Below are 27,445 nucleotides of genomic sequence, written 5' to 3'. Positions count from 1 at the left end.
TGTGTTACAACTGTTGAAATACTTGACTAGCCTCCAAAGGAGTAGAAGACAAAATCTATGTCAAAATTGGGGTTGACAAGAAGAGTAGGCATTGATGTAATTGATATCTTGATCTCCTCAAAACTGGCCTTCCCCTCCTTGGTCCAAGCAAACTTCATATTCTTCTTCAACGTAGTTGTGAGAGGTTTCACCATGGATGAAGTTAATCCTACCAAGAAATCTCTACAATCCTTTTTTGGTGGTTGGGAAGTGACAGAGAGAGAATTGCTTCTACTATCTTTGCATCTATTGTTAGCCCATCTCTTAAAACAATGTGTCCTACGAGCTTTCCTTGATCAGTGGCAAACACACACTTTTTGGGATTTAGAGACACACCATACTCTCTACATCTAACAAATTCCTGTCTCAAATTATCAAAATGATCTATTTTGTACTTTGAGAAGACAATTATATCATCAATATACACTAGCACAAAATTTTCTAGCCCACCTTTGAAAGCCATCTCCATTGCTTTTTGAAATGTGGCACTTGCATTGGTTAGTCTGAATGGCATTTTAAAATAAGCATAGGTACCCCATTTGGTAGTGAAGGTTGTCTTATATTTGTCTAATTCCTAGATTAGTAATTGATTATAACCTGAAAAAACATCTAAGAAGAAAACCTCTCTAAACCACTAACCTTGGATAGAATTTGTTCCATAAAAAGAAGAAGATGGTGATCTTTAAAAGAAGCCTTATTAAGGTCTCTTAAATCTACACATAATCTAATTTCTCCACTCTTCTTCTTGACAGGGACAAGATTAGCCACCCATGAAGAGTGTTTGATAGGGAAAATAATGTTAGTCTCTATGAGCTTTGATACTTCTTTTCTCATTAATGGTTCAATCTTAGGGTTAACTAGCCTTTGTTTTTGTCTGGCAAGCTTTGCATCATTATTTAAATCTATAGTGTGCTGAAATAAGCTTGGGTCAAAACCCTTTAAGTCTTCATATATCCAATCAATAACATCATTGAATTCCTGACATAATTTAATGAAAACTTCTTGTTCAGTCTTAGTTCATACCTCTCCCAAGTTGAGAGTTTCCATTAGCAATGGTGAGAGGTTTATAGTCATCCCTCCTTGTAGTCAAGTTTGAACCTTTTATTCTTGATTAATCATTAGAGTTGAATATTCCTTCCAAAGTGACTAGGCCTTTAAGAAATTTGTTGGAGCTAAGGTTCATAATCTAATTGATTTGAATTGTGAATTTAGGTTATAATACCTAGCGTAGAACTTGCGGTATTATGACTAAATTGAAAACAATTAAAATGTAATAGTAGATGTTCTACAAGCCAAAAAGTAATCCATTCATTTCACAAAATAGAGTTTATACAAGTTTGATGGATCCCAACGATCACCATTATCCCTTGGATATGAAAACAAAAAGTCCACAAGCTAATTAATTACAAAATAAACTCTAACAACTATAAAAACTATATTAAAAAACTATATTAAATTCTATATCTACTTGTAGAAGTTGTAACTTTCTACTCGTAGCTCAAAATTACAAACTATTATAGTTTCTAGAAAGATCTTCTAGAATTCTACATTTATTATCTAAAGTCTTAAGAATAGCCCAAAAATGACCCAAAGACCTGCAAAAATGCAAAGTACTAGAACATAGAAAATACCCAAAAAATGGATTTCAATATTTTCCCATTTTTTCTTGTACCAACATCCTCTACATCTTCCTAGACTATCTTTTGATCACTAATCCCCATACTAACTTTGTATTCTTGATTGATTTCTAGTAGATAACTCTTCATTTTTCAACAAATTAACAATTTGCAAATCAGAATCAAACACTTTCCAATTTGTGCAATTATCTAGGATAGCAAGCCTTACAACAATTCTAATTTGTTGCTTCCTTTCATTAGTAACATGATTTGGTATGTCATGATGAGTACCAATTTTTCCAAGTCCATCAACATGTTTATTTTTATTTCTAGGGACACTTTGAATGTTAAATTCTTGAAAGCCTTCAAGTAGATCCCATACTCTATGTTTATATGACTTGAGAAGGCTATTCTTTGTGACATTTTGATTTTTGATCTGATTTACAACCAACTCACTTTCCCCAAATACCTTCAAGAGCTTAATGCCTCTCCTTTATGGAATTTGAAGACCTTGGATAAAAGCTTCATACTCTACCACATTATTAGTGTAGTTGAATTAGAGTATATAAGCAAAGTAATATTTCTCCAAATTAGGTGAAACTAGCATGACACTGACCCTTGGGCCATTTTTATTCCTTGAGCCATCAAATAACATATTCCACAATACACTTGTATCTTATTTTGTTTTCATAAGACTAGGAATAGGAGCATTTGCCTCAAACATGCAACAAGTTCCAAGACCTATCTCCTCAACGTCTTGTATTGGGTCAAATTTATAAGAAGCAGCCCATTCATCCAAAAGATAATCAGGCACCTCTGCTAAGGAAGTAGCATGATCATGAGTTATGCATTCCTCATCCTCCTCCTAAATTGTATAATTTATATTTATGGAGCCAGGAGTATAAGTCTCTATTTGATTAAGAGCTAGAGGTTCTTCCCTTAAAGAAGCTCTTTTTTCATATTCTATTTTAAAGAACATATAGGACCAATCTATTACAATAGGACCAGCTATTTGTGGAGTGAAGTCTCTATATAGACAGATGGAAACATATGGCTCAACCTCAACTACTAATACATCTTGAGTAATAGTACAACTAGGAATTTCATGCAATGCCATTTCCACATTTTTTAAGATTCCTATTGTCTTAAAAGAGCTACCATCTAAATGGAGCACATCCCTAAACATTGGCTCATATTTAATACCAAGGAGGTTAGCATTACACTTAGGCATTACTAACCTACTAGCTCTAGATTCTATCATGCAATTATGGACTAACTTGTCACCTATAATCAAAGAGACATAAAAGGTATGAGGCCTATTTTTCTTACTTGTTTCTCCTTCTTTTACTAGCTACACTAAGCTTGTTGCACTATCCTCTTAGACTAACTAGTTTATCACCTTTATGCTTTTGAACTCCTATTGTAGTAGTTTCAACTATGATGACATAGTGGCAACAACATCCCCCATAAGAACATTAACATTGGTCCTCTTCATTTTATCTACAATGTTTATAGGAGTGCCAACTATCTTTACTAGAGCCTTGGGAGCTATAGGAACTGCTAACTAAATTTGAGCAGTCTGGAGTTTAGAAGACTTCCCTTTGTTGTTTATATTTTGTTTCTGGAAGTGGGTAGCATTTGATTGTGCATTTGTGACTGGAATATGGGAAGGAATATTGGAAGTTGAAGATTGATTTGGTGGGGGAGGTATGGCATCCTCAATATCTCTTCTTTTGCTTCTAGTATTATGAGCACTGGCATCATAGTTATAATGATTAGAATGGCAGTGTTCTTCTAGCCGATGGTTCATGAAAGAACAATCACCCTATTGTTGTAGATGAGAAGCATTAGTAGGATTACTAACATTATAATGTTGTCCTACTATTTTCTCTTTTATATTTAATGCTTGGAATGATCCTACTTTTTAGCACATACAATACCCATACGAATAGTTGCAAGAGGGATATAAATCTTGATCTTGAGCAAGATTGTTCTGAGGAACTAATTGTTGGAAACAATTGACTAATTGTGTATTGCCTTTGATGTTACACAAAATATCATATCATTGCTAGTCAATGTATGTTGAGCTCACTCAAGCATTGAAGATAGTTTGTTGTGTTTGTCAAGCATTTCAGATTTTGCCTAGTTCAAAAGACAATGTTTACAAAGTTCACTCGGGTGATGAAGGAAAGTTTGTAAAAGTTGAGTGTTAACTGAGCTCACTTGGTTAATGAATGAAATGTTGGATGGAACAAGTGTTAAACTAAGCTTACTTAGTTACCAAAGGAGCTTTGTGAATATGCAATGTTAACTGAGTTCACTTCACTAAAACAAGAAAATCACTTTGAGTTAGTATCTACCAAGCAGGGTCGGCTAACAAAGGATTTTATTATTATGGCATATTGAGTTTAATTAAATTGTCTATTGGTTCTATCCAAATGAGAAGGTGAATATTAATTATTCTAAGTTGTATTCAAGCTTACTTGACAATATGTAAGATATAAATATAAAGTCAAGTTGAGGATTGAATATGTGGAACATAATTGAAGATTTGATGATGCTAGGAGGAAGTGAATTAGAAGGATAAGTAGAATATACTTGTTGAGATGAAAAGATGTATTTGATCAAGAAGGATCAAGTATACAAGCCAGAATTGAGATCTATAATTAGTAATTTAGTTACATCAAAAATTAGATCATCTCATTGTTACTCTCTAACCATTATAATAGTGATCTAAATCTCTTTATAGTGTTGGCTTAATAGCTATTTGTAAATCCTCTAACAAGGTGGCATTTCCATCAAATTATCTAAAGAGCTATAACAAGGCCACTCCTAATAGGATGATTAAATCCTCTAATAGGGTCACACCTGATAGTGTGTTTTGTAACCTTTAAAAGGGTTGGCTCCTAACAGAGCTCACTTTAGAAGAGTGAAAAGTAGTAATTAGTTGCAATTGGTAGTTTTACTCAAATTGGGTTTCCACATTATAGTTTTTTGTTCATGCTATTTCTCTTATGTATTTGCAACTAGGCTAAACTAATATCAATCATATATAATAGCTTAATTTTTTCATGTTAAGCATTTGCCAAGCTATTTCAGTGTTTATCAAGTTACAACATTTTTTTTGTGTGTTTAATGAGTTACAATCAAGTTCAGTTTTGATTTATATTGACATCTAAGGGATCTGGGATATATTTTTGTGGTAATTGATTCACCCCTCCCCTCTCAGTTACTCCTCTTATATTCTCAAAAATTAGTATTAGAGCTTTTGGTGCTTGCAAATAAGGTTTTAAGGACCAAAGCTAAAGATTAGGATGTCTTATAGAAGAGAGATTCCCAAGTTGAATTGAGACAACTTTGCAACATGGAAAGGACTTATGAGGTTACATTTGGAAACTATCTGTGATTCAGAATGTAAATATCTTGATAGTGATTACAAGACTCCTATTGGAATATCATTAATTGAAGATATTGTTGAAAATAAAAATCATAACATCATGATGATTGACATTGCTTCTTCTCTTAATTATGTTGAATTTGATGAAGTCAAAATTTGCACTATAGCCTATAATATGTGGATAAAACTAAAAGACATCTATGGAGGAGATGGTAATGTAAGAAGAGCCAAAGCCAAAATTCTCAGAGGACAATTTGATCAGATGAAGATGAGAGAAGATGAAAATATTACAAAATATGTTGAGATAATTAAAGCAAGTGTGAGTGCAATCAAAGCATATGGAGGAGACATTGATGACAAAATAGTTGTAAGCAAGGTACTTAGAACCCTTCTTCCTATCTATGCAATTAGAGTATTTTCTATTCAAGAAATGAGATGTGATCCAAATAGAAATATAACTTTGGATGCTCTAGTTGGAAGATTGATAGCCTTTGAGTTGGATAACTATGATAACTATGTCCCTAGTTCCAAATGTATTGAGTCTGCATTTGAAGCCAAGCTTTCACTCAAGAAAAAGGGTAAGAAACAAAAAGCTAATCAACCATAAAGTGATGAAGAAGGAGAAAATTCAAACAATGATCTTAAAGTTGTTGAAGCCCTACTTGCAAGGAAATATTCCAAAGGTAAAGGAAAGTACAAAGTTAAAATTCCTCTAATCTATTTTTCTTGTGAAAAAGTTGGTTACATTGCTGCAAGGTTCCCAAACAAAGAAGACAAGGATGAAAAGAAAAGCAATAAGTACAAAGGCAAGAAGGAATTCAAAACTACAAGGTGTAGACACCTAAATCTGATTACATCACTAGGTAATCATATTTAGTCATCTCCTAAGGCATTATTGATTGAATATTTATTATTAAATTAATTAATCATCATCCCCTAGTTTATTTATTTATTTAATTAACTATAGTCCAATTGATAAAATCAAATGATCGCCCAAAATCAATTTATCAATTAAATCCCTCTTCCCCTATTAAATTGAATAAATCATTAAATCTATTCAATTTAATTCCATACTCCCATTTTATTGAATTAAATATCTAAAATCTAATAGCCCCTAACCTATCCTTAATCCTCCATTTAGCCTAATCCACCCCATCCACCCATACTAACCTAGCTTAGTCACTAACTCACCCACCCTCATCAATACCATCCACTTGCACTTCTCTAACATCCTTAATCTAATCCTAACCCAAGCCTAACCCATCCCCTAATCATTTGCACAATCCTAAATGAGATTAAGACTTTCCTAAGCCAAGCTAAAGTATATCCCCTCAAAATATCCCAACCACCAAGCCATAAGTGCCCCCACAAAGCCATAAATGACTCTTACAAGCCCATTTATTGCTCTTACAAGCCATTATGAGGGTCTTTATGATATTTGAGCCTCCTTTGTTGACCCCTCAACCCCTCTTGCTCTAAGTAATGACCCTGTGACATGTGTCACTCCCTGATTGGCTATAAGGAAGCACAATCCATGTGCTCTCCTCTCATTCAATCTGAGCCCTCCTTAACCATTTTTCCATCCTTGCATCTTATCCCTCCATCCCTCAAGCCTCTTTCCTATAAATTGAACCTCCTCCCTTCACAAAAGGGATCCACCTTTTCATGCAAAGTTATAATGCTATTTTGAGAGCTTAGAAACTACCAAAATACCATTATTATTCTGAAATACCTCCATGACTCCATTGTTGAAACCTTACCTCATGCATTCCATCCATCCATCTAAGCTTGAGCATAACTTGTGAGTATACATACCTTAAATCAGGGACATAGCTTCATCATCATGAGAAGCACTTGAGGAGTTTACCATCTTTGATCTACTTTCCTCAAGTTTGTCTTCTTTGGTCCTATCTTAAATGTTTTCCATGTTTAGTATGGTTAAAGCTTTCATTTAATAGTTAGTTTTCATTTTACACTACTAAACTAGGTGATACACAAGGACTACAAGGACAAAGGTAAGAAATCTTGTTTCATGGCTAAAGATTCTAATAAAAATTAAGATGAAATGGTATATATTGTTGTAAAAGATGAATCTAATGATGAAGGAGATAAAATGACACTTATCTCTCATGTTAGCAAAAATGATACAAGGATTACTGATATTGGTTTCTCACATCCTATGACTAGGGAAAAAATAAAGTTTGAACATATGGAACATTCTAATGGTGGTAGTGTGAGATTTGAATACCATGAACCTTATTGCATAAAGGGAAAAGGGTGTATCTCATTAACCAATGAACTTAGATGTGATAATGCTTATTGGGTTGAAGGACTAAAGCATAATCTAATGAGTGTGGCATAGTTGAAATACATTGGATTCAAGGTAGAATTTATGAATGGGAAGACCAAAGTGCTGGATGGAAAAGGAAATCTGATTGGATCTAGCAAACAAAAAAAAGGTAATCTATTCTATCTAGATCCTAATGAAAGTTCATGTTTTATTTCTCAAGTAGAAGAAATTTAATTATGGTACAAAATATTATGTCATGTAAACTTTGATAATCTACTCAACATAAGGAAAAATAGAGGAGTAAGAGATATTCCTAGCTTGAGGAAACCTAATATGGGTCTATGCAAAAATTGTCAAATTGGTAAGATGGGAAAAACTAGTTTCAAAAGAAAAAACTATCATTCTAAAGAAGTCTTAAAGATTGTACATACAGACTTATGTGGACCTATTCGAATAGAGAATTACATTGGAGATAAAAAATTTATTCTATTTGTTGATGATTATTCTAGAATAACGATTGTTATGTATATAAAAGAAAAATCTAAAGCTTTTCAAAAATTTAAGTGGTATCTGGCAAGAGTAGAAAAAGAATCTGGAAAGAAGCTAAAATGTTTGAGATTAGACAGAGGTGGTGAATTCATTTCCAATGATTTTACTGAATTCTACATTGAAAAAGGAATTAAGAGAGAGGTATCAGTCCCTAGTACACCTCACTAGAATGAAATAGCTAAAAGAAGGAATAGATCCATCATGAATTGTGCAAGAACATTGATGATAGAAAAGAATATTGCAATCAAATATTGGAAGGAAGAAATTAGTACTATAGTGAATACCTTGATTAAAGTATAGTTGAAGAAAGACTCAAATCAAACTCCTTATGAACTATGGTATGGCTACAAACCTAATGTAAGTTACTTGAAAGTATTTGGCAACAAGTGTTATATCTTGAAAGAATCTAGGAAAGGAAAATTTGATGTCAAAGGTGATGAAGGCATATTCCTAGGATACTCTTGTAGAAGTAAAGCATACAAATGTTTGAATTTATCTACTTATAAAATCATAAAAATTGCACATGTGAGAATTGTTGAGTTTGTGGAAAAGGTTGAAGAAGGAAGCAATAAAGAACTTGAGGATTACAGAAGATTTGTTTACTATGATCCTAATACTTTGCCAAATCTATCTAGAAATTAGGAGGCCTCACCTCCCAAGTCCCCAAATCTCCAAAAGCTACCAAGTTGCAATCAGTGCAATCTGAGTCATAGTCTAAAGGACCTCAATGGCAATCAAAAGCTGTCGAGCTATTACTAGAGAAAACTAAGTCTGATGGACCCGAGTCACAGACAGTGGGACCCAAGCTTAATACAGAAGATCATCAAGAAATAAATGAAACAAACTCCAAATCCAAAGTACCTGTGTTAGCAAGATATGTCAAAAGGCATCATGCACTTGATCAAAGCATTAGAAATAAGTCAAATGGAACAATTACAAGAAAAAAATTGAAAGGTACATGTTTGCTTGCTAAATTTGAAAGGTTAGAAATGCTAAAGATGCTTTGGATAATGAAAGTTGGATTGAAGCAATGAATGAGGAAATAGAATAGATAGAGAAGAACAAAGCTTGGACTCTTGTTCCTAGACCCAAGGATAAAAATGTGATTGGCACAAAGTGGGCATTTAGAAATAATCTAAATGAAGATGGAGAAGTTTCCAAAAACAAAGCAAGGTTAGTATGTAAAGCTTATTCTCAAGAAGAAGGTATTCATTATGTTGAAACTTTTGCTCCTATTGTGAGATTAGAAGGTGTTAGGACTTTACTAGCTTATGCAACTCATAAAGGATTTAAATTTTATTAAATGGACATAAAATCTACATTCTTGAATGAAATTCTTGATGAGGAAGTCTACATAGAACAACCTGAAGGTTTTGTAGATCCTAGCAAAAGAGATATGATCTGCAAATTACACAAAACATTATATGGTCTCAAGCAAGCTCCTAGAGCCTAGTATGAAAGACTTCATAACTACTTGATAAAGATTGGTTTTCAAAGAGCAAATGATAATAGTAGTCTATATATAAAAGAATGATCAAACAAGAAGATTATGTTGGCTGAAATATTCATGGATGCCACTTTATCTATAGGAAATGATGACTAGCACAAAGAATTTTTTAAAGAAATAAGTAAATAATTTGAGATGTCTATGTTTGGAGAGATAAAATTCTTTGTTGGATTGCAGATCCAACAAAGGAAAGATGGTATCTACATTATACAATCTAAATATATCAAGGAGATACTAAAATTTGAAATGGAAGACTCAAGACTAGTTAAAAATCCTATGTCTACTAGACATAAGCTTTCCAAAAATGATGATTCTAAGGACGTAGATTAGACCACATATAGATCAATGATTGGAAAATTGTAGTATGTAGTGCATACAAGGCCTGATATTGCATTAGCAGTCAATATGGTGGCAAGATTCTTAGCAAATCCCAAAGAAAATCACATGATGGGAATCAAAAGAATCATGAGATGTCTGAAAGGTACTAAAGACTATGGTTTATGGTACAAAAAGGGAGGCAATTTTGATTTAAAATTATTCACAGATGTCGATTGGATAAAAAGTATTGATGACAGAAAGAGCACCAGTAGTGGAGCATTCTTTCTTGAAAAAAGACTAGTGCCTTGGACAAGCTAGAAATAGAATTGTATTTCTCAGTCCATAGCAGAGGTAGAATATGTGGTAGTAGCAATTAATTGTTCTACTATTATTTTGTTCAAATAGCTGTGGGTAGCTACAAAGATAGAGATCAAGGATATAGTAGTTATATGCTGTGATAACACCAATGTAATTAATGTATCAAAGAATCCAATAATGCATACCAAAACAAAACACATTGCTATACAATATCATTTTTTGAGATAATTAGTGCAAGATAAAGAGGTAAGATTGGAATATGTGAATACTAAAGAACAAATTATAGACATATTCACTAATCCATTACCTAAGAATACATTTTTGTATCTAAGAGGCAAGCTAGGGGTCATTCCCCTATCTAAAGCTCACTAAATGAAGTTTAGTGATGCATCAACTAGAGCATGTTGAAGATAAATTAGTTGATGTAGTATTGACAATGGCATATTTCAAATGAATTAGTACATGAGATAATTGATATATACTGAACATTGTCTTTGGCATGAGATATCAAAGAGGGAGAAGGAAGTTTGTCATATCTCATAGAAATTTTATCACTCTAGGAGATGACAAAAAGGGAAATATCAAAGGTAGAAGTTTGCTGACAGAGGGAGAAACTAAAGGCAGAGGGAGTTTACACTAATAGAGGGAGTTCTCATAGATGAGAATTAGAATGAAACTAAGGATATGTTCCTTACTTTATTCTTGCTCTAAAATTTCATTGCATTATGACATGTTGTATTGACATCAATGACAAAGAGGGAGATTGTTGGAAATAATTGATTAATTGTGTACTGTCTTTGACATTACACAAAATGTCATATCATTGCCAGTTAGTGTATGCCCGGTTCACTTGGGCATTGAAGACAATTTTCTATCTCTAGTGAGCATTCTAGAGTTTTCCTAGTTCAGAGATAGTGTCTACCAAGTTCACTCAGATGACAAAGGATATTTGAAATCTCTATAATATACCCTTTTACCTTATATTGATTCTGAGTTAATATCCTAATACCATGTATATTATAGATATTTGAAATCTCTTGAATATGCTCTATAGGAGAAATGGAAATTTCACCAGTGAAATTTGGTATACGTTGAAGAGAAACTACTAGGATATCATGTCTCTGAGCCAAGTAAAGAGGAATTCCATGATTGAAGGTGGAAAAAACTTGATTTTTAGGAAGAGTCATACGAAATAATGATATATTCAAATGGAAACATGGTACCCTAGGCTGTGATCTATTAACATGAGGAGTAGAAAGATATCTTGCAAGTGTATGCATTATTGATGAAATCTTAACTGGTGATAAAGAAAGTCTAGTTCTCTTTCTTCAAGGATTTGAAAATGAAAGTTTAGTATATTGAAAGGTACCTTTAGAATATGCCCTTGTATGAGCCTTGGGCATGAATCACATCAATTATGGTCTAGAACCAAGATGTAGAAGTGTAGTCATCAAGCACTTTGGATGTGAACCTCTTGAAGGTTTGGAATGTTGAGAATAACACTATCTCCTCAATATTAATTTGAAGATCTTTTCTTGACACTAATGAACTAGTAGACTTAGTAAGCTTCGATATGAGTCCCATTGGGCATACCAAAAATTGTTGACACAAATTTTTTCACCCTTGCCTAAAGTTTTTACCTAAAGGAAACCTCGTATAATATGGAAACAATCTCAAAAGTGTGAGACTTTGTGATTGGAGATTGAGTCTTTGGTGAAGTCCACCTTCCTTACTATCAAGGTGCACCTAACTATTTCTTGAAAGGAAAATGGGAAGGAATACATGAAAGCAAACTACCTATTCTAATCTAAAGGGGGTGATACACCAAATAGTATTGTTCAACCTTATCCCAACCCAGGGAAGTGTAGTTCATCAATATAATCCTTAGATACATGGATTCTATCTTAGCTTTGGCTCAATAATCATGCACATATCATAAGTCAATAAAATGATATAAGGAAAGAAATTCATTCTATATCATTTGAAGATAAATAGACACAACATATAACTGAAGAATGAAAAAAATACATCAATATAAGGTAAAAGGGTATTGAAAAATATATTAATGAAAGAAGGAGATACAACTGAGAGTTATATGCATTCACAAGTAAAAGGGGAATTACACTAGCAAAGCATAGAAGGTAGCTGCTAGAGAATTAGAGAAAAGACTAACCCTTAGAAGGGTTACAAAACTTTATTTTATAGTTCAAGCATAACTAACAAAACTTCTAGTGGAAGCCAAAACTTAACTATTGTCATTAAATTCATAGAGAGTAATCATTGCAAATTTGAGGATGATTTGATCAAGGTGCACATCCATATGCAGGAATGATGATCCTACACACAAATTTGAGTCTTGATAAGACAAAAATAGTGACCATAACCAATCATATTGGGTAGATGGATAACTAGAGTGATAGAGGAAAGAAACTACATTAAACAAGCATGGAGAACACTGAAAGAAGTGGCTGTAAGCAATTGAGGACTTGTTCACCATTAAATAGACCATCCCAAGTAAGTTGTGTCAGCATTTGATTAATCAACCTTGCTACATGGCTCAATAATCTTTAAGCATTCTACCATCAAATTCAATTTTAATCTTATGTTGACCTATTGACTACCTCTACTTGTTCTTAGTTTCACAACTTGAAATCCTCTCTAACTGCATGCCCTTGTGAAACTATGACTACCCTTGTCTATGCTTAATCATTGCTTCACGGCTTGTTTCTATCTTATTCTCTTAATCCTGGTGACCCTACGACAACACATAAATTATCATTTCAAACTATCACCATGGTTTGGGCTAGATAGCCCTCTAATCGCATGATGATGTAAAATCACTTATCTTTCCTTTATCTCCCTATTGTAGCTTATTTCCTGGCTAGCATAGAATATCCACGACCCTATGATCCATGTATTTCACTATGTCATATCTTGAGAATACTTAATTTTTTGCTACCTATGAAGTTGCAAAGATTAACCTTAACTGTCAATCACCTTGTTGTAGCCTAACTCATTAACTCTAATGCTAACTCTATGACTAACCAGACAACAAGTTTTTGTAGCATTGTTTCCATGACTATAGGTTAGAAATTTAACCATATGACTAAGTGAATGAAGGATTTCTCCATCTCACAACCTTAACCTAAGCTAACATTTAGCCTTGGCGATGATGTGAAAACATTGAAATTGACTATAGCATGTTTGACTTTTGCAACATCACAACTTGGAAAATGAAGCCATCTCGATGGAATAAAAACAATTGAATTGGGAAACCCTCATTCAATGAGATATTCTCTACCCATGTGATGATGCAATGAAGAGAACTCAAATGCACCTAGCCCACCATGACACATGTTGCACACTTGTATTCCTACAATAGCTAAATCTTGAGCATTTTGAAAATGTAGGGATACATTAGATGTTGATCTGCTAAGATTTGATGACTGAGAAGATGCATTGATCCTCTTTACTTGAAAATTAGAAAGGGGCCTAAAAATAGGTGTCAACTCATCACATTTGTGCAACCCTAACTCTGGTCATAGCTTTGAACTTAGTTGAACATGCACCCAAAATAAATATCCACTTCATAGTCTGAACTCTTGTTAGTCCTTAACCTCGTGTGATTGTGCAAAAAAGGGAAGATCACAACATTGCCACCTAAATTGTTAACCATGAAGTTAACCCTATGAATGAGTGATCAAGGCAATCACAGCATTGCAAACTTAACTCTAGATTAGACTTTACCCTCTAGGACCTTGCAAGAACATGTAAATTTGACTACTGGAGTTAATCTTTGCATGGTCACATCTTGAGGTTGTCTAAACTCAAAAATGTTTGTGATCATTCAACCAGTGGTTAATTGCATGGTCACCGCTGAAATGTAATTTTTATCCCTTTGAGCTATGAAGCCACACTAACATTGAGGTGATTGTTTCATGTGTTCATAGCTTCAATGAAAATTACTACATAACTACCTGTGATTGAGCAAAGAGGTATAATTGCATCGTTTCAGCTTAAAATCTTCATATGATATGAGATTCTTAAGAGACTTAAGGCTATAAATGGAAAATTCAAAGCTCTTTTTTATGTTCCCATTGGCATGCATGGAAAAAGGAATAGTCCAATAAATGTAAACATGGCTGCCAACATGGAAAATTGGATTTCAAAAGCAGGGAAAAAATGGTGAACATGATTTAATAGTGTAAATATTTAGCTTCTTTTTAAAGGTCTTTAGGAGAACTTCAAAACCTATTTTACTTAATAAAAAACTATTATGACCTTATTTTCACCAATTCAACCTTAGACCATAAAGACCTTAATCTCATTGGCCCTATGGTTGGTTTCTCAATTCTTCGAGATTCAAATACCTTAGATTTCACACCAACATTATATAACAAGGCATACATCATTGGCATTTTTAATCAAACAACTTTACTTAATGAGTATATGCACAATCTAATCACACCTAAAAGATCTTCTTTTTCTATGCTTCGTCCTTATTTTCATTATAAATAATTCATTTCTTATTTTATATTTCATATGTATTACAATAACGAATGATATATTTTTCCTGATCATCTACTTAATACATATAAATACCTATTATGTTGCTACTAACTATGTGCATATCCTTTGTTGGCTTATTTTCCTACTTTATGAGTGACATAATAGTCATTTCCCATATTTCCTCACTTGGGTGGCAAGAGCCCTATTTCCTTTTTCTATATTAATTATAGGATCCATTTTCTTCCTTTGTTGACTTGTTTTCCTTTTACATTATGACATATTTTCTTGCAATCATTTGTATTACTTATAGATTAAAATCCTAAGTGCAATATTATGTTTTCTTGAAATTGTGTATCTAATACAAATTGAAACCATTTAAGGAGACATAATGTGTCCTTCTTTCCTCATTCAATGAATTCATTATCCTTTATGAATTTGTATTATCTTATAATTTGATACTCTCTTGCATACATTTATTATGTTATCTAGGGATTAGCATCCTAAGTGCAATCCTATGCTTGTAAGTGCATTTTGATTATATATAGTCTATCATTTAGTGCATTTATTGGATTTTATTTCTCTCTTGTCTCAAGTATACATTATCTCCTTGTTGTTCCTTTCTTGATAACTAAGTAGGCATAGCATAGTACCCTTTCATCTCCCTCTTCTATTTCTCTATAGGTTTGCATTATTAATGGCACATCCTTATCTATGGATATGTAATGCTTTGTTTCATTCACAATGTGATTATTGCTTCCTCACAATGTATTTTCATTCCTTTGATTTTAATGCTTCTCATTTAATAATCATCCATGGTTTAATTCATATGTGATATCTTTTCTATCATCTTATGTTGTTTGGAATTCCATATCCTATGATGTTTCTTGCTTTAATTTTCTCCATGGTGTTGCATTATTCTACAATACTTCTTATTGGATATAGGGTGTTTTTTTTACATACGGATAGATTATGGTTGTTTCTTATAGTTTATCTCTATATCTTGCATGATTTTATTATATAATCCACCATAGACTTATATTTCTTGCCTTTTACTTGGGGGGAAAGGTTTTTTGTACATTCCTCATCTCGTTTTCTCTAAAGATCGACTTTCCTTAGTAAATTGACATTTGTTTATCATGTGACATTATTTTTACTCTAAGGAATTGTTTCTTCATCATGTCTCTCTCTCTTATACAATGTATGTCTTAAATTATCACCTCTCCTTTATTTTCAAAACTATGTTCATTATAACCATTTTCCCTAGGGGTCCTAGTATCCCATGACCGCTTTTGACCCATTTGAAATAATGACATATGTTCATAAGGGTCCTAAGACTTGTAGAAACATATGTTATCTTTAAATGGGTTCAAAGGGGTCATAGGGTACCCTATAACCCCTTTTGACCCATTCAAACATGTAGTGCCTACCCTCGTTCACATCTTTTTTGGACATTGTTGTTGTTATTATTAGACTATGATAGACTAGTTTTATGTTGATGAATTAGTGGTATTGTTTTGAGACTATCAGACATTATGTTATGGATTCAGTGGATATATGATGAGATCATTTAGACTTTACATTTCATGCATGCATGATGATCATTACATTGCTTTTAGTTATTGTTGATGATTAGTTAGATGGTTTATTATCTCATGTGTTTTATTATGGATACTTACCCCATACTTGCATGTGTATGGTGTGCGTGTTTTCATATTGTATGGCATTTTTGATATGGTTAAGGAAGGGAGTCGCAGTCACCTGCTTAGTTGGGATCTACACGATGCACCACTTCCTGCCATTGTCTATTTAGCTTAGCATTATATATATTGTATGTACATGCATGGTTTTTCTGCAGGTTGCAAGTACCGGGTATCGACTTCCCTGAATTGCCAGGATGAGCGTACCCTATTATACTATCTCAATGATAAGAGAAGGGAGATAAATTCTCAAGTCCAAATCCCAAACCCTTAAAATAATTGTCCTAGTAAGGTAGGACAAGTATCTGGATATTTTACCCACCGAATGTGTCGGATGACATAATTCATGATTTTTAACCCTTTAGACTGATTTTGTGTGAATTTCTCTATGATGGGTTTTCATATTTTATCTTGGAGGTCTATGGTGAATTTTCTATTAATTAAGTCTTAATAAATAGATTAAATTAATAAATTAATTATTTGAGAAAATTAATATAAAATATCATGATCTTTGATATTTTGATTATAATTAATTAAATGTGAATTAATTGAGAGAAAAAGAATTAAATAAAAGAAAATTAGAAATTAAAATTAATAATAATAATAAAATAATAATAAAGTAATAAATAAATAATAATAATAAAAGTTATAAATATTTAAATAAAAATTAAATAAAAAGTAAATTGGAGTTATAAGCTTGCATGGGAATTAATGCACCTTTTCATTTCTTATATGTCAACAACACGGGGGTTAGTGCATCAATTAAGCACATGGTGTCTACAACCCTATGACTCATCTAGAAGGTTGGAAAAAACACATGCTTAGTTGGTGACACCTTCTAGCTATTTCTAGAAGCATTCTAGAGGTTTCCTAAGAGCTCTTTATATTCAGGCATTCCTAAAAGCTTATACATAGCATTGGAGAGCAATTGGAGCATTGGAGGACTCGAGAACTCTAAAGGAGGGAGGAGCTTGCTCTACGGGTTTTCTGAGGAAGAGCGAATTAGCATCAGAATCCAGGTAGATTCTTGTGATTTTACTTATGCTATTTCCGCATCTTGCATTCCTTGTCTTCTTCGTGTCTTCCATATGTCTTCTGAAGATTTTCTTATTTTTATTGTATGCATTCTCAATATGGGTAGTTAAATTTATTTGAAAATCTTATATGCATAGATCTGAAAAGAACACGGGGCTAGGCATTAAATTGTAGCCAAGCCATTAGATAAACTATTGAGTAAATTTTGAGATCAAAGGTTTATAGAAAAATTTTGAGAATTGGAATTTATATATTGTGTATATATATGTTTATATTTTTAAATCTGAATACATATATGTGTGTGTGTGTGTGTGTGTGTGTGTGTGTGTGTGTGTGTGTGTCTATATGCTGTGATATTTGATTAAACTCTCTCTCTCTATATATATATATATATACACACACACATATATATATACATATATACTTATATTTATATTTATATATATATATATATATATATATACATACATATGTATATATACATATATATTTAATTAAAAGTCGAATGGCATATATTTCGCAGCGAGCAAGTGTTAAAAAAAATGCATCGTGATTTACATTGGAGGGAAGCGTTTTTAATAAAACGCAATATAAAAAAAAATAATAGTAAATTTTGGAATGGGTGGGAGGGACTTATTTCCCCACCCCTGCCAATGGCAATGCCTATGTGGACTATGGTACCGTAGAGTACTTGCGATCTGTAGTGTACCTGCGACTGCAGTGTACCCTGTGATCCGCAGGTCATATATATATATATATATATATATATATATATATATATATATATCTATATATATATATATATATATATATATATATATATATATATATATATATATATATATATATATATATATATATATATATATATATGTTGTGACCGACGGTTATTAAACTCGCCGTGTGTAATGTGCGGTTATCATATGTTTTATTAATTCAAATTTTTTTATATAATTCATTTTGCAGATTAATAATTATATATGTATATGTATTTATTTATATATGTATAAATATATATATATATATATAAGTATATATATATGTGTGTGTGTGTGTGTGTGTGTGTGTGTGTGTGTGTGTGTGTGTGTGTGTGTGTGTGTATACATTAGTAATAATAAATAATTAATATGTTGATAGATGATTGGAATTTAAAGAGTAATTCTTTAATAACAATTTATTTTATAATGTTGAGCAATATAGGTTCAATTTAATCTTTTAATTTGGAAAGATGAATATGAAAAGAATTTCAATTATTATTTTGAAAATGATGGGGGTCATTATGATCAAAATGTATATATAAAAGACATTTAGAACATTTAGAAAATTGAGCCTAATGGTTTTTGGGGAGAAACTTTTATCTATCAAACAAATACAGGGGTTAGGTAAAACGTGAAATTTCTCCACTTGATATTTAAATTGGAAAACGTAAACTGAGACTTTTACAATTAAATTCAAGTTTGTAAGTTTAGCAAAACCAAAACATGTGTTTGCATTGTGTATTCTTTATGCTACTGTTTTGGGTTTTGGGTTGACTAGTGTTGACCAGTATAGGACGTCTACCAGAGGCTTGGGGGTTATGTGATTGTGATTTCATGATGATGTTTTAATCTGGATCTTTATAAACCCAACCATGGTTATGTGATGGAATGCTCTATGTATTGGTTGTAATTACTGATTGTTATAGTTGAGATTCTTATGTATGAGACACTTGACTTAACCATTTTTGTTCATCGATCAGTTATCCTTGGTTATTTTCTAGTCGCCATGATGGGACTGAAATATGGACTTATTCTTGATGATGACATGTTGTGACATGTTTTGACTCAACCATTTTGGAGTCTTTGATCAGTATGATTTTGAGATATATTTGGTTATTGAGAACCAATGGATACTTTTGATTATCAGTGATGCTTAAGTTGCCAATAGAGAGCTGTTGTGATCATGATTTTCTATGGATGCTTGCTCATGGAGAATTGATGCTTTTATGCATATTTGATGATTTTATTATGGATTATCTTTTGTGATTTTGAGATTTATGATTCCATGAGCTTAGGGTAGGATATCTACATGTAGTGTTGGGAAGTGGCTTGCAATGGGGGCCAGGGCCCTAAGAGGATGCCAGGGTAACTCATTGTAAGTTGGATTAATAAGTGATAACATTCACACCTAATACTAACTGAATGAACCTAAAAAGATAAGTGTTTGGTTCTCGCCCATGCCTTGAGTGCTTGTACAGGCTAGGATGGGAGTAGTGAGAATGCATAGTTGCAACCTTGCATTCCATAGTATGCCTCATCAGTATGAGAGGATACTAGTGGCTGCATGAGATCAGTATGGACCCATGGAGTTTAGCTAACTTCCAGGGTAACTTCTATGTGATAAATGTGATGACACTTTCATGTTTGCATATTAGGTTCCTACATGTCTTTGTGTGCCTCTGGGATTAGATGTCAATTTTTGTGCTTCAAACCTTTGAGTTAGTATATTTTTAGGATTCTTGGACTTGCAAAGATTTATGCTATGTGTTTTGGATAGCCTGTTTGGGACTTGAGATAATCTCCTCAACATGGTGGGAGTGGACCACTTAGGTACCACGTGGTCAGGTGGTAGTGTTTTTCCACTCTTATCATTTGAGATTCATTGAGACATCGTGGCTGATGCGTCCTTCATGATGGTGGATATGTATCCTTTCATTGATGATTAGCATATGTTAGATGATGTTATCTTATGCTTATATTTTCATGTTAGATTACTTTCTGCATATGATATAGTATATGTTAAGAGTGACATTCCTACTATGTTAATACTGATGATCTCTTCGGTGATTTGGAATATTACGCACGAAGGGATGGCTAGGGCCCATGATGGTCTAATGATGCTATTAACGGTTGGGAGGAACCGTGCACTTAGTTTATTATATTTGATCTTTATGATGGATGTATATCTTCTATGATGATGTATCATGTGTACTTTGATGTATCATGGATTAGAATAGGATGATGTACCTTATTCTATATATGTATATTCTTTTGAGCTTTTCATACCCTGTGACATGTACAGTGGATGATTGAGCATTTGAAATGTAATGTATGAACATTGGACTTATCATTATTATTTCATGTAGATGTGGTACTAGATGGATTCATGTATGTTAGTTGTTTAGATGTAATTCAACGTTAAGGGATCCTTAAAGAATGTAATCAGTTGTGTAAGTTATGTTTACTTTTAGATGGACATTGCTATTGCTTCCATTACGGTGCATGAGTTATATGTGGTATTTACTTTCATGTTTTAAAAAAAAAAAATAATGCTACCAAAATTAGTGAAATTCTAGGTTAATTCTTTGGATCCCTTGGCGGGACATTATAGAACAAATGAGATATGTGCTTAGGGGTCCTAGGAGCCCTAAGAACATATGTTGCCATTGAATGGGTTGAAAGGGGTCATAGGCTACCCTATGACCTCTTTCAATCCATTCCATCACATTATATATGTCTTTAGGGGTCATAGGACCCCTAGGAACATATGTTGTCATTGAATGGGTCAAAAGGGGTCACAAGGTACCCTATGACCCCTTTCAACCCATTCAAATATTTGAGCTATCCCTAGTAGTCCTAGGACCCCTAGGGACATATTTTGTCATCTAATGGGCCAAAAGGGATCATAGGTCACCCCATGACCAATTTTAACCCATTCAAACATATGAGATATTTATGTAGGGGTCCTAGGGACATATGTTATCATCAAATGGGTCAATATGGGTCATAGGTTACCCTATGAACCACTTCAACCCATTCAAACATATGAGATATGTTCTTAGGTGTCATATGACCCCTAGGGACATATGTTGTCATCAAATGGGTTGAAAGGGGTAATAAGTCACCCTATGAACCCTTTTGACCCATTCAAACATATGAGATATGTCTCTAGGGTTCCTAAGACCTCCAGGAACATATGTCTTCATCGAATGGGTCAAAAGGAGTAATAGGGTACCTTATAACCCCTTCTGACCCATTCTAACAAATGAGATATGTCCCTAGGGGTCCTAGGACCTCTAAGAACATATGTTGCTATTGAATAGGTCAAAAAGGTTCATAGGATACCTTATGAGCCCTTTTGAGCCATTCAATTATATTATATATGGGTAAGTGCACAAAGTTGTGGACTAAAAAGATGCCACTTTCTTTTTTTCCCCAATCTAAAGCAAGTGCAATCATGCAATAGTGTAATTGCACTATAGTTTGGATAGCGGAAACCATAGGCTCAAAAAAAAAAGCTCTAGCATGGTATAACACAAGTGTGCTTTGTAAATTTCTAACATTATATATTTCTACGTCAAAAAAATTATTCTAAATTTTCAAGTAATGTTTGATATAAGGGGTTTGCGGACCCCTTAGCACACATATAATGATTTGAATGGGTCAAAAGGGGTTATAGATTATCCTATGATCCCTTTTGACCCATTTGATCACATAATGTGTGTCAAGGACCCCTTAACACACATATAATGGATCTAGTGGGTAAAAATAAAAATAAAGTACCCTGTAACCCCTTTTGACCCATTTGATCTCATAATGGTTTGAAAGGGGTAAAATGGGTTATATGGTATCCTATGACCCCTTTTGACCCATTTGATCACAAATGTGTACCTTATAGGACCCCTTAACACATATAATATGATAATATGGTTTAAAGGGGGTCATAGTATATGACCCCTTTTAACACATTTTATCACATAATATGTGTCTTAAGGGGTCCATGAATGCATATCACACATATAATGATTTGAATGGGTTAAAAGGGGCCATATGGTACCCTATGTCAACTTTTTACACATCTGATCACACAATATATGTCTTAAGGGGTCCTATAGCCCCTTCACACACATATAATGGATCTATTGGATCAAAAGAGGTCATAGGAAACCCTAAGACCCCTTTTGACTCACTTTATTGCATAATATTTTCTTAAGGAGTTTAAAGACCCCTTAGCACATATATAATGGTTTGATTGGGTTATAAGGTACCATACAAACCCATTTAGCCCATTCAATCACATAATATGCATTAAGTGGTTGAAGGATCCTTTATTACACATATAATGCAATATGGGGCACCCTAGGGCCCCTTTTGACCCATTCAATCACATGATGTGTGCGGTAAGGGATTTGAGGATCCCTTGGCACACATAATGTGATTGAATGGGTTACAATCTATCTTAGGATACCCTATCACAATTTTTGACCCATTTGGTCACATAATGTAGTCTTATGGGTTTCTCAAACCCCTTAACACACATATAATTGATATATTGGGTTAAAAGAGGTCATGGGGTACCCTCTGACTTGTTTTGACCCACTTGATAGTATAATGTGTGTCTTAAAGTGTCTAAGAATGCATTAGCACACATATAATGGTTTGAATGGGTCAAAAGGAATCATAGGGTACCCTTCATTATCCCTTTTAACCCATTCAAAAGAATAATGTATGTCTTAAGGTATCCAAAGACCCCATAACACATATATAATTGTTTGAATGGATTAAAAGAGATCATAAGGTACCTTATGACCCATTAGATCATATAATGGGTCTCTTAAGTGATCTAAGGACCCCTTAGCACATATGATATGATTGAATGGGTCAAAAGGGATCATAGTGTTTTTTATAGCCTCTTTTGACCCATTCAATCATAAAATGTGTGTCCTAAGGGGTCTAAGGATTCCTTAGCACACATAATACAATCAAAATGTTTAAAAGGGTGTTGGAAATAGAGATGGAGTAACTGAGAGGGGAGGGGTGAATCAGTTACCACAAAAATAAATCCACAGATCCTTAGATGTCTTAAAATATAGTTGCTGCTGACACTCGGTAACCACACAAATAAATGTTGAAACTTGATAGATGTTTTGTTAACTTATTAAGAATTTAAAGTGATTAACATGCATGCATAAAATAAATAACATGAACACAAGAGACGCTAGATTTAATGTGGAAACCCAATATGGGAAAAACCACCATGTAACTAGTCACCAATTTTCACTCTTCTGAAGTGAGCCCTGTTAGGAGCCAACCCTATTAAAGGTTACAGAACACACTACTAGGTGTGACCCTGTTAGAGGATTTAATCACCCTGTAAGGAGTGGCTTGGTTGGAGGTCTTAAGAACAATTCAACTGAATTGTCACCTTGTTAGAGGATTTACAAAATGGCTGTTAAACCAACTCTGTTAAGAGATTTTGAATCACTGTTACAATGATTAGAAAGAAAAAATTAAGTGATCTAAAATGTATGCAACTTATCTTTGTTGAATACAGATCTCTATTCTACTTCACTAGATCCTCACTGATCGAATACAACTTTGTAGCTCCATAAGGATATCTAATCCTTCCACAACATTCGCTCATATATTCAACATTCACTCATTCTATTTACATCCATACATTCACACTCTTATGCATCCACACTCTTCATATTCATGAATTCACAACTTGACCTTTCATATATACCTTACAAATTGTCAAGTCAACTCAATTACAAGTTACAACAACTGAAAAACATTCAATTAGTCGGCTACAAACATTGCACAAAACAATTAAACTTAATTCTTTAGAACAATAAAATTCTTCGCTGCCAGACCCAGCTCGGTGACCACTGCTCCAGAATGGGTTCGCCATTGTTAACCAAGTGAAGTTTGGTAAACACTGCAAACCTTGCAACTTCCTTCGGAGATAGAGTTAACTCAGTAAACACTGACCTTCCTTCACTTATCGAGTGAGCTCAGTAAAAGCTAACTTTCTCTTCGATGATCGAGTGAACTTGGTAGACATTGACTTTCCCTTTGTTAACCTTGGGAGCTCGGTTAACATTAACTTTCTGCTACAAAATCCTTTGATGCCCGAGTGAGCTCGGTAAGAGCTAACTTACTATGTAATGTTTAGGAATGCTTGATAGTCACTATAAATTGCTTTTCTAACCATTTGAGCTCGGTAGACTCTATCTGATGGCTGATATAACATTTGTGTAACATCAAAGATAATACACAATTATCAATTGTATCCAACAATCTCCCTCTTTGGCATTGATGGCAACACAACAAGTCAGAGTAGAATGAAATTTGAAAAAAAGTCTTTCTCTTATATGGCAACATAACATGTCAACATAAAAATTCTCCCTCTAAGATAAAAAACTCTCCCTCTTACAGTAATCTCCCTCTGTGAAGGAATTACATAGCGAACTCTTTATCTTAAAGAAATTTCAGATAGATATGACAGTAAAACTCTCCCTCTTTGACAACACATGCCAAAGAAAACTCAAATCAAATGAATTTCAGTGTACCTTTAGTACTGATTCATATGCAATATTTCCTAATTATGCTGCATCAACTGATAGATCTTCAACCTAGTATGAGTTGATGCATCACTAAAACTTCATTTTAGTGAACTTCAGATAGGGGAATGACCCCTAACTTACCTCTTAGATACAAGAATGCATCCTTAGGTAATGGTTTTGTGAATATGTCAACAATTTGTTCCTTTGTAAGAACATATTCCAATCTGATCTCCTTATCTTGCACCAATTCTCTGACAAAATGATATTTTATTGCAATGTGCTTGGTTTTGGAATGCATCATTGGATTCTTCGATATGTTGATTTCACTTGTATTATCATAAAACATAACAACTGGTTCTTTGATTTCCACCTTCATGCCTTCCAACAACTATTTAAACCAAACAATATTAGAATAGTTTACTGTTGCAACAACATACTCTGCCTCTGCTGTAGATTGGGATGTACAATTCTGCTTTTTGCTTGTCTAAAAAACCAACCTCTTTCCAAGAAAGAATGCACCTCCACTTGTACATTTTCTGTCATCAAGGTTTTTTGCCTAATCAGCATCAATAAACACTTTCAAATCCATATTACCTCCAAATTTGTACCATAAACCATAATCCTCAATTCCTTTCAAATATCTCATTATTCTTTTGATTGCCATTATGTGATTTTCTCTTGGTTTTGCTGAAAATCTTGCTACAATACCAACTGCAAGGGCAATATCTGGCCTAGTATGAACTACATACTACAACTTTCCAATCATAGATCTATACAATGTTTGATCTACTTCTTTTGATTCATCTTCCTTGGTAAGTTTTAATCTAGCACACATAGGAGTCCCAGCTGGTTTACAATCTTCCATTCCAAACTTTTTAAATATCTCCTTGATGTATTTTGATTGAGTGGCGTAGGTACCATTTTTATTCTATTGAATTTGAAGACCAACAAAGAATTTGATTTCACCAAACATAGACATTTCAAATTCCTTGTTCATTTGTTCTGAGAATTCTTTGCAAAGATCATCATTTCCTATGAACATAGTGTCATCTACAAATATCTCTGCTAAAACAATCTTATCATCTAATCCTTCCTTTATATACAAACTAAGGTTATCATTAGTTCTTTGAAAACCAATCTAAATAAGATAGTTATGCAATCTTTCATACCATGCTCTAGGGGCTTGTTTCAGACCGTACAATGCCTTGTGTAATTTGTAGACCATGTTTTTCTTATCTAGATCAACAAAACCTTTAGGTTGTTCAATGTAAACCTCTTCATCCAGTATACCATTGAGGAATGTTGACTTGACATCCATCTGATAAACTTTGAATCCTTTGTGAGCAGCATATGCTAGTAAGGTTCTAACTCCTTCCAATCTTGCAACAGGAGCAAAAGTTTCTCCATAGTCTATTCCTTCTTCTTGAGCATATCCTTTGCATACTAGTCTAGCTTTGTTTCTTAATACCTTACCATCTTCATCCAACTTGTTTCTGAATACCCACTTAGTTCCAATCACATTTTTATCTTTAGGTCTAGGTACAAGAGTCCATGCCTTGTTTTTTTTAAATCTATTATATCTCTTCATTCATAGCTTCAATCCAACTATCATTTCCCAATGCATCTTTAATATTTCTAGGTTCAAAATCAGCAAGTAAACAAGTACCTTTCAACTTATTTCTTGTCATGTTTCCTTCAAATTTATCTCCAATGATCTGATTTGTTGAATGATGTCTCCTGACATACTTAGCTAATACAGGTTCCTTGCCTTTTGAATGAATTTCATTATTATCCTCTTGCATTTCAACTTCAGGTTCTGTGTGTTCTGGCTTGGTAGATATTTGCTCGATAGATGTTGCCTCGGGTCCTTTTGACTCAGTAGACACTTGCTCAATAGTCACTGAATTTAACTCAGTTTGTAGTTTGAACTTCTTGTAACTCGGTTACAGATGACTCGGGAGTAGAAGATTCTTGATTCTCTGATGTACCTAGTACTATATCAGGTTCAATGAAGACAAACTTTTTATAATATTCTGCTTCCTTTTTGCTTTCTTCTTCAGTCCTTTCTACAAACTCATCAACTTTCACATGTGCATTTTCTATGACTTTGTGAGTAGACAAGTTCAAACATCTATATGCCTTACTTTTGCATGAGTATTCAAAGAATATACCTTCATCACCTTTCACATCAAATTTTCCTTTTCTAGATTCTTTCAAAATGTAAAATTTACTTCCAAATACTTTAAGGTAACTTACATTAGGTTTATATCCATACCATAACTCATAGGGGTTTTTTGAATGAGTCTTTCTTCAGCTATACTTGGTTTAGGGTATGAACTGCAGTGTTGATAGCTTCCTTCCAGTATTTGATAGCAATGCTCTTTTCAATCATTAAAGTTCTTGCACAATCCATGATGGATCTATTCCTTCTTTCAGCTATTCCATTTTGTTGGGGTGTTCCAAGGGCTGATACCTGTCTTTTGATTCCTCTTTCAATGCAAAAGTTATTAAACTCATGTGAAATGAATTCTCCACCTCTATCTGACCTCAAGCATTTTAATCTTTTCCCTATTTCCTTTTCTACTTTGGCCAAATACCATTTGAACTTTTCAAATGCTTCTAATTTTTTTCTTAGATACATGACTGTCATCATTCTTGAGTAATCATCAACAAAAAGAATGAAGAACTTTTCTCCATTATAGCTTTCAATTCCAATGGGTCCACATAAATCAGTATGCACAATTTCTAATATGTCTTCAGACTGATAGTTTTTACTTGTAAAACTAGTCTTTCCCATTTTACCAATATGACAATTTTTTCATAGACCGACCTCAGGTTTCTAT

The sequence above is a fragment of the Cupressus sempervirens genome, chromosome 8, assembly GCF_028749045.1.
Source record: "Cupressus sempervirens isolate cs-2001-9-10 chromosome 8, ASM2874904v1, whole genome shotgun sequence".
Taxonomy (NCBI): Eukaryota; Viridiplantae; Streptophyta; class Pinopsida; order Cupressales; family Cupressaceae; genus Cupressus; species Cupressus sempervirens.
This window is presented reverse-complemented; position numbering follows the sequence as displayed.